Source organism: Eurosta solidaginis, chromosome 1 (genome assembly GCF_040869045.1).
Source record: "Eurosta solidaginis isolate ZX-2024a chromosome 1, ASM4086904v1, whole genome shotgun sequence".
In the NCBI taxonomy this organism is placed as follows: Eukaryota; Metazoa; Arthropoda; class Insecta; order Diptera; family Tephritidae; genus Eurosta; species Eurosta solidaginis.
The window spans coordinates 331,224,881-331,236,970 of NC_090319.1; the positions used below are offsets into that span (position 1 = coordinate 331,224,881).

At 33.7% G+C, this 12,090-nt stretch overlaps 1 protein-coding gene across 12 annotated transcripts in view; it reads right to left on the reverse strand.

Annotated features, from left to right (window-relative positions):
• The window catches only part of CtBP (C-terminal binding protein), a 121,449-nt gene that overhangs the window by 69,254 nt on the left and 40,105 nt on the right, over nucleotides 1–12,090 (reverse strand). The window contains exon 2 of one of the 12 annotated variants that reach the window (XM_067762175.1): nucleotides 3,604–3,742. The exons of the other annotated variants lie outside the window; for them this stretch is intronic. The gene's annotated coding sequence lies outside the window, so the exon portion shown is untranslated. The remainder of the gene's footprint in view (nucleotides 1–3,603; nucleotides 3,743–12,090) is intronic. 12 annotated transcript variants of the gene reach the window in all.

The window sequence follows — 12,090 nt, forward strand, 5'->3', positions numbered from 1 at the left end:
AAAATTATGATTCATTAAGTTTCTGTGTGAAATTGGTGTTGAACAAAAATGACTTTCAAATATTTTGTTCTTATACGTGTCTACAACTTTTCTTGATGTTTATTGGAAAAGGTCAGAGCCGACTTCTCTTCCAATTTACGTTGTGTTCCTTTTGATTTTTCCTGCAAATTAATGGGACAGGACCTTTATATTTTATACCGACTTAGACCGACGTCTACAAGGCAGATGAATTTTCACTGAGAAGCTTTTCATGACAGAAATATACTCGGAGTGTTCGCTTAATCACTGCCGATGAGCGACTCCGCGTAAAAAAACTTTTTTCTAATTGAAAAAACGTACTCGTAAAGTTTCGGGAATTCAAGCCAGGACTTTTGGTGTGGTGGGGGAGCACGCGGCGTAAGCCAAATACATTGGGGAAATACCAAAGTGGCTGTACACTTTTTTTACGGATCATAGCGCAAATTTATTTGTTTGTTAAAGCCATCAATCTAGTAAAAATAAATTATTGCCAGTAGCTTGATGCACTTCTCTGGTACATGCTTTCAGCCTTCGATCGGAATTTAACTCATTTAACGCGTTTAACTTCAACGCATGTAGGTATGTACGGACATTGTATATGTAAATATGTGCTATTGTGGCGAATGTTGACATCACTAGGCTGTTAGTAAATAATCACGCAACAACAAATACATGAAGCCGCCACTCTTATGTACATGTAACATTAAGGCAAGCTACACTCGTGTACATGAATACATCAATCATCATTTATACACATACATAGAAGGCGACGAAGAGATAACTCACAAACACATGTAATCATCAGCCGAAGTAGTTGCTCACACAAACACACGCATATGGCTATAAAATACAAATATGCATGTACCCATATAACGAAGCAACGGAGAGTATACAAGCAGCGCAAGCTGAACAATCAGTAATCAGTTTAATTTAAACACGCTATCAGTTGCGAGGTGAAGTACAATTGTACTACTCCCAAAGTAGTCTAATAAAGACCGTTTTGTAATACATAATATTGGAGTGTTTTATTCAACAGTTTAGCGATACGAACGTGAGCAGAAGGTTGCAAATAAGCGGAATTTCCCTAAATTCGTTACAATACTTTTTATATTTTTTTTATTCTTTTTTATTTTGTATTTTTTTTTTATTCTTTTTGTTTTTATTATTTTTTCTTATTTTGTTTTTAATTCTTTTTAATTTGTTTTAAATTTTTTTAAATTTTAATTCAAATTTTAATTAAAATTTTAGATTTTATATTTTAATTACAATTTTTTATTTTATATTTCAATTAAAAATTTTTTATTTTAATTAAAATATTTTTACTTTAAATTTTAATTAAAATATTTCTATTTAAAATTTTAATTAAAATATTTTTACTTTAAATTTTAAGTAATTTTTTGTTTATACATTTTAAATTTGTTTTTAATTTTTATAAATCAAAAGTAACTTTTTTTGCACATCGTTAAATGTTCCACAAAAATATTCAATGGTTATGGCAGTACAATCAATCTATCATCATTAGTTGTACAAATCAGAAGTGAACAAAACACTTTTTCTGTATTATTCTTACGGGATAGCTTTCAAATTAATATTAAGGGCATTTGTTTTCAGGGGATTATTTTGGCATCTAAACAAAACTCTTGAGCTTGGTTTCGATTTTTTTTTTTATTTAATGCAACGCCCCAGTATGTATGTATATGGTATGTATGTAGGTTGGTAGTATTTAATTACAATACTTTGGAAAAGTAAATAACCTAATAAAAAAATATAAAAAATGTGTTTATTTCAATGATAAGACTGAAAAATTTTACTCTATTTTAAGCAGCTGATATAGTGCGCAATTGTGAAATTATACTGGCACCTGCTCTCTCCCACCAATTCATATATACATATATATATATATATATATATATATATATATATATACTAAGTTGAAGCTAAAAATATACTCACTACCAGCTTTCAAATTTTAGTGAAAAATTGCTCAGCTTCACTACGACTATAGCTGAGTTTACGCTGGTGCATTAATGCACTACCCCCATCTCTGCTATCTCCCCATTTTTCTACTTTCTTCACCTCGCGCGACCGAAATCTGTCATAGAGATCGGTTGTATATATAGTATATATCTCATACAACAGATTGTTCAGATAAGAAAATTTCGCAATTTCTACCCCATTTTAACAGCTATAAGCTTCAAATTTCACCGATTGCTTACGTATATAGTATATATTGTTGTGTCAAAAAATCATAGAGATCGGTGATATATATAATATATATATGATGGTGTATATAGTATATATATATAGTATATTTTCTATTTATTTATAGTATATATATATATACTATATATATATCTAATATATGAAATTCTTCTGTCACGGTTTTAGAGGCTGAACTCCTCCGAAACGGCTGAACCGATTCTCATGAAATTTTGTGAGCATATTGGGCAGGTCTGAGAATCGGCCAGCGTCTACCTTTTTTTTCGCTACGTGTCTAGGGTCTTGAGATCAAAACGTGGACCCGGGTACCCCTAGAATGTGTTTATACAATATAGATATCAAATGAAAGCTGTTGATGAGTGCTATAGTACAGGATAATTTTCATACCCCTGGGTGACTAGGGTCTCGAGATATAGGCCGAAACGTGGACCCGGGCACCCCTAGAATGTGTTTATACAATATGGATATCAAATGAAAGCTGTTGATGAGTGCTTTAGTACAGGGTAGTTTTCACAGCTATTGGTGACTAGGGTCTCGAGATATACGCCAACACGTGGACCCGGGCACCCCTAGAATGTGTTTATACAATATGGATATCAAATGAAAGCTGTTGATGAGTGCTTTAGTGCAGGGTAGTTTTCATACCTATCGGTGACTAGGGTCTCGATATATAGGCCAAAACGTGGACCCGGATACCCCTAGAATGTGTGTGTATTCTGGATATCAAATGAAAGCTGTTGGTGAGAGCTTTTAAGCAATTTTCATTGTGATATTCGATTTAGTCGCATCAACCTGCCAAAACTGATAAATATGCATGCGAAGCCGAAATAAAGACATGAATTAATAATACCCACATACCTATTTACATACGTCCTATTCGATTTGCCTGAAATTTGCTATATAAATATATATAAATGTGCCTATATTATTATTTACGATGATTTTTTCCGAGAAGTAGACCAGAGACGCGTTGGAACTGGGATTAGGACTGGGACTGAGACTGAGATTCGGAGTGGGACTGGGACTGAGACTCGGAATGGGACTGGAACAAAATACATACCACCCTCTGGGACTGGCAATAAGATATGAAGAAGAATGAGGAAAACTTGAGAGAAGAGAAAAGAGAGAAGGAGACTGAGAAAGAGATAAAATGAGACGAAGATGGACTTCGATGAAGCGAAAAATACGGAGGGAGGGGTAAATACAAAGATTAGGAAAAAGTGTAGAGGGGCGAGCACAAAGGTAGACGGAAAAAGCTTATTAAAATTTGTGCAGATATACCAAATTTAGGGCAGAACAACGTCTGCCGGGTCTGCTAGTTACTTAATATAATGAATGTAATAATGCGCATGTGTATATACTTACCTGAGAACATGTTTGAATCAACGCTCATATACTATTCGCCCAATATGTTGCATGTATATATTCGCCTCGATAAGCGCTTACGATTGACTATTCCATCCTAAAATGTACTTGTATGCATGCAACAAAGCGGAAAAATAATCTAAAAAAATCAAAAATAATCATAACTTTTGACTATTTTTGATTTTTGATTACTTTTGATTATTTCTGATTTTTTTTTCTTGATTTTTTTTTTGATTTTTTTCAATAATCGTACAAAATCATGATTTTTTTTTTGATTATTTTTTTTAATCAATTGAAAAGTAATCATTAAAAAAAGAAAATAATGGCAAGTAATCATTAAATGGCGTTTAAAGAAAATAATCAATGGAACGGCTAATCATTACCATTATAATCATTATCTGGTACTATCATAGAAGAAAGGAACAGATGATGCAAATATTGGAAGCACTCAAAGATCTTAAGGGTAACGTTCGATAACACTCTCACCTTCAAGGCGCGCACCTCCGAAATTGTATACAACGTACAAGGCCACAAAAAATCCTCATGTCGCTTCTCGGCAGCACTTGGGGAAAAGATAAGGAAACACCTCTCTGAAGTTGGCAAGACAACTTTCACGTGGAAAAAATTATCTATTGGGAAAATTGCCGTAATTTATCCGTGAAACAAAAAAATTTTCCGCGGCTATATTTTAAAAAACTTTCGGGTGGCACGCCAACTTCACGTGAAGTTAGCGTGCCACTTTTCGAAAACCACCTTAGAGGCCAGTTAGGAAAATAATTCTTGCACGTGAGTTTGCCGTAAATTTGCAGTAGATAAGTGGCATATCACATATATTATTTCTAATTGCTGTTTTTATGTACGGGTCTCTTTTTCGCTTTTATTTGGAATCCAAATCTATAAATAAAGTTTTGGTTTTAAATATGGAGATTCGGGCTATTAGCGAGCTTTGGGAAATTTTGGTCGTAGTGCTTTTGTTTAGCTATATTTTATTAAAATAATTTGTTAAAAATAAACGATTGTGAGCACACAAAGAAATCTATTTGTACTATGGCAATATTGTGAATATTTACACTACATTACCGACACTTGCTACCATACGCCGGATGGTAGCGCAAGCTGCAAGCTTTAATTGATTGACAGAACAGCTGATTTCCGTTGATATTTTTTATATTGGTTGCGAAAGATGCGCACGGGTCCGGCTCGTTTATTAAATTCAAAAAAACAAATTTCATATTTTTTTATGGTGCACCGCTAACTGCACGTGAAGTTGACGTGCCACCCAATATTTTCTAAAATATGGCCGCGGCTAATTTTTTTGTTTCACGGATAAATTACGGCAAATTCACGGCAATTTTTCCAATAGGTAATTTGTTTCTACGTAAAAGTTGTCTTGCCAACTTCAGAGAGGTTACGGAAACGTTGCTGGAAAAGTCTGCAGGCCTGTCAAAACGTTGCACTTAGAACTGCCACGGGATGTCTTGTTATGACCCCTGAGAACATCCTCTAAAAAGTGGGGCCAAAAGAGCTAAACATAAAGAGCTTAATTAAATGATGAGCAGTTTTTACTGAATTGTCTCACACCCGGACAACCCCGAAAAATAACTGCTTGATATAGCCCCGCTTCCAAGAGGGATGAGAAAACATCTCCGTAAGCACTATGATGAGATCCGCAACTCAGCCATTGTATATAGGTAAGCATAAGGAGGCCCTAAGCCTAATCCACGCAGAATCCGTAAACACCTTCGCTGGGTTACGCTTGGTGAACAGCATTATCAATATACACTATCCAACGCTTAAAGAAGAAATCAAACTACCTAGGGAGACATGAGTCACTGGCCCAACTGTATACTGTAACAGGTTAAGATCTTCCTTCTCTAGAATCAACCCCGATATACGTAATGTATGCCCTGCATGCGATGTGCGTGTGGGACTTACGCCTCTAACAACAGCATCACTTTGGTCCAACCATGTTGAAACTACTCCCTCCCACCGTTAAAGGACTTTGGTGCTAATTTGTGAGTGGTCGCACCAATTGAAAGACTAGATATCAATTTTGGCCGGAAACTTAAGCAAACTTATTTCATCTTATAAAATCTGTCCACGACATGAACAAATTATTTAGCTTATAACAAATCACGAATGTCCTATCTGTTGGTGCTGGCACACTTTCTAACGTTTCGTACTGGATAACACCTGCAAGTACTCTCGCCCTTAATCTTGTGCCGTATTATTTAGTAGCTTTTACCTACAGTGATGCTCACATAAATAGCACACTTTAACTATTTATTTAACTATTGCTATGTAATTAAATGATAACACAAAATTTTAATTAAGTAATCACACTTTAAATTACTCAATTAATCGATTAGTTAATCAAAAGGAATGTTTACTCGAGTAATCATTTTTCGTTAATCAAAACGCAAACTAATCAAGTAATGCTCTTTTTGGTTAATCACTTTTAAACGTTTCATTTGGAATTATTTAGTAACGAGCCGTACCCGTGCGCATCTTGCGCAACCAATCTAAAATCTCTTATCAAATATCAACACAAATTAGCTGTTCTATCAATTAAAACTTACAGCTTGCGCTGCCATCTGGCGTATGAGAGTAACTGCCGGTAATGCAGTGCAAATATTCACAATAGTGCCATAGTATAATATATTTCTTGTGTGCTCACAATCGTTTATTTTTAACAAATTATTTTAATAAAATATAGCTAAACAAAAGCACTACGACCAAAATTTCCCAAAGCTCGCTAATAGCCCGAATCTCCATATTTACAACCAAAATTTTATTTATAGATTTAGATTCCAAATAAGAGCGAAAAAGGGACCCGTACATAAAAACAGTAATTAGAAATAATATATATGATGGTACTCGGTATGGTTAACCAAGTCCTCGATTAAGCGAGAAAAAAAATCGCTATTTTGATTCCAAAAATGTTATTTATCTAATGCTGGTATAATTGATTAAATATTTCTCAATAAGTCGTTTCTAATAATTTTTCCAATACTGTATTGAGTACATGCCGCTTTCTGGAATTGTGATTTTTTCCTACGTTTCAAGTGAGTGATAAGATTACGTTTTCTTCATTTTGTATGGAAATGTGTAGAAGTTGGAAGAAAATAATGAATAAATAAATATACACTAATTAATCGCAAAGTAGAAAAATAACGTGTGAACTCAATAAAACAAATGCACTAGGTTGTTTCGCCCTAAAAAAATTAAGCTTTTTCTATTAGAAAATTTTTTTATTCAAAGAAGGAGAGGGGAGAAATTGCTTTTTGGTAAAACAGTGGTTCATATATACAACAGATAAAGAGAAACCAACAGATAGATGGTATATATGTTTTCAGAGAGTAAGGACTGATGCCAAATAATCTATGTAAAATTACTCACAGAAGTTAAGAAAAATTCCTAATTTCCCACATCTTAAATAAAAAAAACATTAATTTCCACAGAGTTTAAAATATTGGGACGAATATTCACATCACTAAGTGATACTAGCATCCCTAATCCGATACACGTCCCTTATTTTAGCGGCGAAAGGTTGGCGGAATAAGTTGAAAATTTTACATAATTAGTAGCTAATTAAATGCAAATTAAGTGCGAGAAAAAAATGTATAGCTTTACAAATTTTTTTTTTATGACATTCTGCGCTAAAATAAGACTGAAGTTAGCGAAACCAATCGGCGAAAGGTTGGCGGAATAAGTTGAAAATTTTACATAATGAGTACCTAATTTATTGCAAATTAACTGCGAGAAAAAAAATTTATAGCTTACACATTTTTTTTTATGACATTCTGCGCTAAAATAAGACTGAAGTTAGCGAAACCAATCGGCGAAAGGTTGGCGGAATAAGTTGAAAATTTTACATAATGAGTACCTAATTTATTGCAAATTAAGTGCGAGAAAAAAATGTATAGCTTTACAAATTTTTTTTTTATGACATTCTGCGCTAAAATAAGACTGAAGTTAGCGAAACCAATCGGCGAAAGGTTGGCGGAATAAGTTGAAAATTTTACATAATGAGTACCTAATTTATTGCAAATTAACTGCGAGAAAAAAAATTTATAGCTTACACATTTTTTTTTTATGACATTCTGCGCTAAAATAAGACTGAAGTTAGCGAAACCAATCGGCGAAAGGTTGGCGGAAGAAGTTGAAAATTTTACATAATGAGTACCTAATTTATTGCAAATTAGCAGCGAGAAAAAAAACTTATAGCTTTACAAATTTTTTTATGACATTCTGCGCTAAAATAAGACTGAAGTTAGCGAAACCAATCGGCGAAAGGTTGGCGGAATAAGTTGAAAATTTCACACAATGAGTACCTAATTTATTGCAAATTAACTGCGAGAAAAAAAATTTATAGCTTTACATTTTTTTTTAATGATATTTTGTGATCGATCTGCAGAGACGGCGGGAGATATCCTACTGGAAGGCGACGCAATCTGATGAGGGCACAACAGACCAATGGTCGCAGTGCAATCCTCAATAAATTTTCTATCTATCTGTGGTAGGGAAACGTGCTTTATTTCAAAGTGACACTTTATTTGACAAATCACTGAACGATTTCTTTCAAATAAATTGCTTGGTAGCGTTAACCGAAGATGGTGAAAACGGCCTCTGGAATTGTTACCTTATATAGCGAGACAGTTAAGATATAATGCATAGGTATAAAATGGTTGCATGCATAAAATCATTTTTATTATATAAAAGTAGTATGACATTGAGATTTTAGTTCTGCTATTTTTAACACAGAGTTATTTTTTAACATAAGTAATAAGTAAAAAATATGATTAATGACTACATTTATATGTGTTTCATTTATTTTCATTGATGAATAAAGCGTAAAAATAAAAATCATGTTATTATAAAGTACATATATGTGAAGCCCCATAGATAAAATGAGTAATAGAATGAACATTGGTCTATATAATACATTTTTAAAATGAAAATCTCCTGCTGAAAATGGAACAAAACCTAACTACATTTTTTCATTTTCGTACTTAACTACACTCCGTTTTGTGATTCAGGATTTTGGGCAAATTTTGAAAAAAAAACTCTAACATCATTCCTTCGTTATACTTCATTCGAGTGCCTTCCACTCTATTCGGAACACAACCTCAATTTAAGCTACCAAACTATATAGTAAACAATGCCCATTGTAAATCTTACGTAAACAATGAGAGCTCGCCCATCGAAAAAATGTTTGCACAGTTGGCAGATTTGTTTCATTGTACTATGGGCCAAAAAGGGGTCAAAGGTGGCCATAATTCGAAATCTTATCAAAATAGCTTACAAATTGCTAACTTTTGTTTTTTCATTTTTTGGATTTACTTTTCTAAAATGAAAACAGCAGCTGTGTTAGCATGTACGCACGATTTCTCATTCATTCCTTTTTGTTATACTTAAAATCACGTATGAGCAAAGAGGATAAATATAATAAGAGCCGTCACTCGTTATTTTTGAGGCATTTACTCGATGTAAACTGTGAGGTAGTCGCTACTTTTTTTTGGGCGAGATGTTTATAAATGTCTTCTATACATTTTCATGGGGTATTTGTGTTTATTTTTTCGACTGTATTTAATTAATTATTTAATTCTCTTTCCAAAAAACACGTTTGCATAAAGTGACAACACCGCATGGATAAATGGAAGGCGAGTAAATGCATAAAAAATAACGTGACGGCTCTTATTATATTTATCCTCTTTGGTATGAGTAGGCGGCCATCGCCGTGCGTTAGTCATGGAGAAAAGTCGTTGAAGTTGTATAGCCTCACAGGTGAAATGTTAGGTTGAAAGTATTGATACTTGGCAGCTTCAGCGGCTTACTGGGATGTCACACAGTAATTCATAAGAAATTAGTCATTTGCGCTGCGGCGCCATGACGTATGTATGTTTATATATATATGTTATACAATATACATAGATCTAAATCAATCAATTCCACGGACGGCGCCTTAGAACATACATATGGGCACTTCCATGGTAACTCACGTTACATCAGAGACAAAATTGTCCCCGATTAATTTGCACTTACTTAGCTATTAATTATATCAAATTTTCAACTTCTTCCGCCAACCTTTCGCACTAAATTAGGTATTCAATTATGTAAAATTTTCAACTTCTTCCGCCAACCTTTTCGCCGATTGATTTCGCTAACATCAGTCTTATTTTAGCGCAGAATGTCATTAAAAAAAAATTTGTACAGCTATACATTTTTTTTCTCGCAGTTAATTTGCAATAAATTAGGTACTCATTATGTAAAATTTTCAACTTATTCCGCCAACCTTTCGCCGATTGGTTTCGCTAACTTCAGTCTTATTTTAGCGCAGAATGTCATAAAAAAAATTTTGTAAAGCTATACATTTTTTTTTCTCACAGTTAATTTGCAATAAATTAGGTACTCATTATGTAAAATTTTCAACTTCTTCCGCCAACCTTTCGCCGATTGGTTTCGCTAACTTCAGTCTTATTTTAGCGCAGAATGTCATAAAAAAAAATTTTGTAAAGCTATAAATTTTTTTTCTCGCTGTTAATTTGCAATAAATTAGGTACTCATTATGTAAAATTTTCAACTTCTTCCGCCAACCTTTCGCCGATTGGTTTCGCTAACTTCAGTCTTATTTTAGCGCAGAATGTCATAAAAAAAAATTTGTAAAGCTATAAATTTTTTTTTCTCGCAGTTAATTTGCAATAAATTAGGTACTCATTATGTAAAATTTTCAACTTCTTCCGCCAACCTTTCGCCGATTGGTTTCGCTAACTTCAGTCTTATTTTAGCGCAGAATGTCATAAAAAAAAATTTGTAAAGCTATACATTTTTTTTTCTCGCAGTTAATTTGCACTAAATTAGGTACTCATTATGTAAAATTTTGAACTTCTTCCGCCAACCTTTCGCCGATTGGTTTCGCTAACTTCAGTCTTATTTTAGCGCAGAATGTCATAAAAAAAAAATTTGTAAAGCTGTAAATTTTTTTTTCTCGCACTTAATTTGCATTTAATTAGCTACTAATTATGTAAAATTTTCAACTTATTCCGCCAACCTTTCGCCGCTAAAATAAGGGACGTAATCCGATACTAAGCATGTACGTAAACAAATCAATCATCATCTACACACATACATACAAGGCAACGGAGAGATACTCATAAACACATGTAATCATCAGCTGAAGTAGTACTCACGTATACACACGCATATGGCTATGCGAGAGGCTATAAACTGCATATACACACGCATATAGCTGGTAACCAAGTAGAAGATTCTAGAAGGAGAAAAGTCTAGACATTTGGAGAAATGTGCGGACAAGGCAACAGAGAGTATAAAAGCACAGCAAGCTGAGTAGTCAGTAAGCAGTTTGATTTAAGCACGCTATTGGTTGTGAAGTATAAGTGTTATTGTGAAGTACCTCAAAGTAGTCTAATAAAGACCATTTTGCATTATTGTATATTGGAGTTATTTATTCAACAGTTTAGCGATTCTAACGTTAGCAGAAGGTTTGGAATAAGAGGAGTTCCCAAAAAATTCACTACAATATTTATTTATTTTCCTTTCTTGGACGTTGTGACGGTGCACTACCCTCAAGTGGCCCAATGTAACTTGGCTAATCATGTTCAATTTTTTTTTTCGAGTTGTTGATGGGCAGCGACTTCTTCTATCCTAATATAAAGGTCGTAAAAGTTTTGTTAACAAGGACATACATATCGCCCGTATCTGAACGAAGTCGTTGATAAAGTCATATCTCAGGAGACCGGCAAAAAGGTTGTTGCTCAGTTTCTTTCCGGACCTGACAAGAAGAGATTTAGACCATTCCAACAATATATATACTAACTACGAAACATAAGAACTGTGAAAATTTTTCCAATGAACAAATTTTTTTCACGTCTTGTCAACTTTGGTGTTATCTGTATGTAGTAATTTATAAGCAGACTGCAGCAACAATCTAATCAAACACCCCGAATGTATTTCTGCCAATAAAAAACTTTTTTGTGAAAACTCATCTGCTTTGCAGATGCTGTTCGGAGTCGGCATAAAACATGTAGGTCCCGTTAAACATTTTTTTTTTTTTTATTTGTTGTATAGATCATACAGTTTTAGTAGGAAAGAGTGTTGAAGGATTCAAGTCGCTATTTTTTAGCGTTTTATAGTGTAATTTTTTTTATATAGAAAGCAAAACTTTCTCTTAAAAATCGCGTGGTTGAAATCGATTTAAGACCTATAATGTGTTAAGCAAGGTTGCTAAGAATGGTTCGTAGAACATTTTACGTAAATCCGCAGTTTTGGGGAAAAAGGAACCACCCTAATACATATTAAATTACTTGTTAAAGCCAGCTCTGACGCAAAGCTACTAACCGATTTCTATGAAAATCGGCACTAAAACAAGCAAGACAACACACAAACCATGCCGATAAGATGCAAGCAACAAACAGTAAAATACACTAAATTCAGCATATCACCTAAAATGAGTAAGAATACGTACGT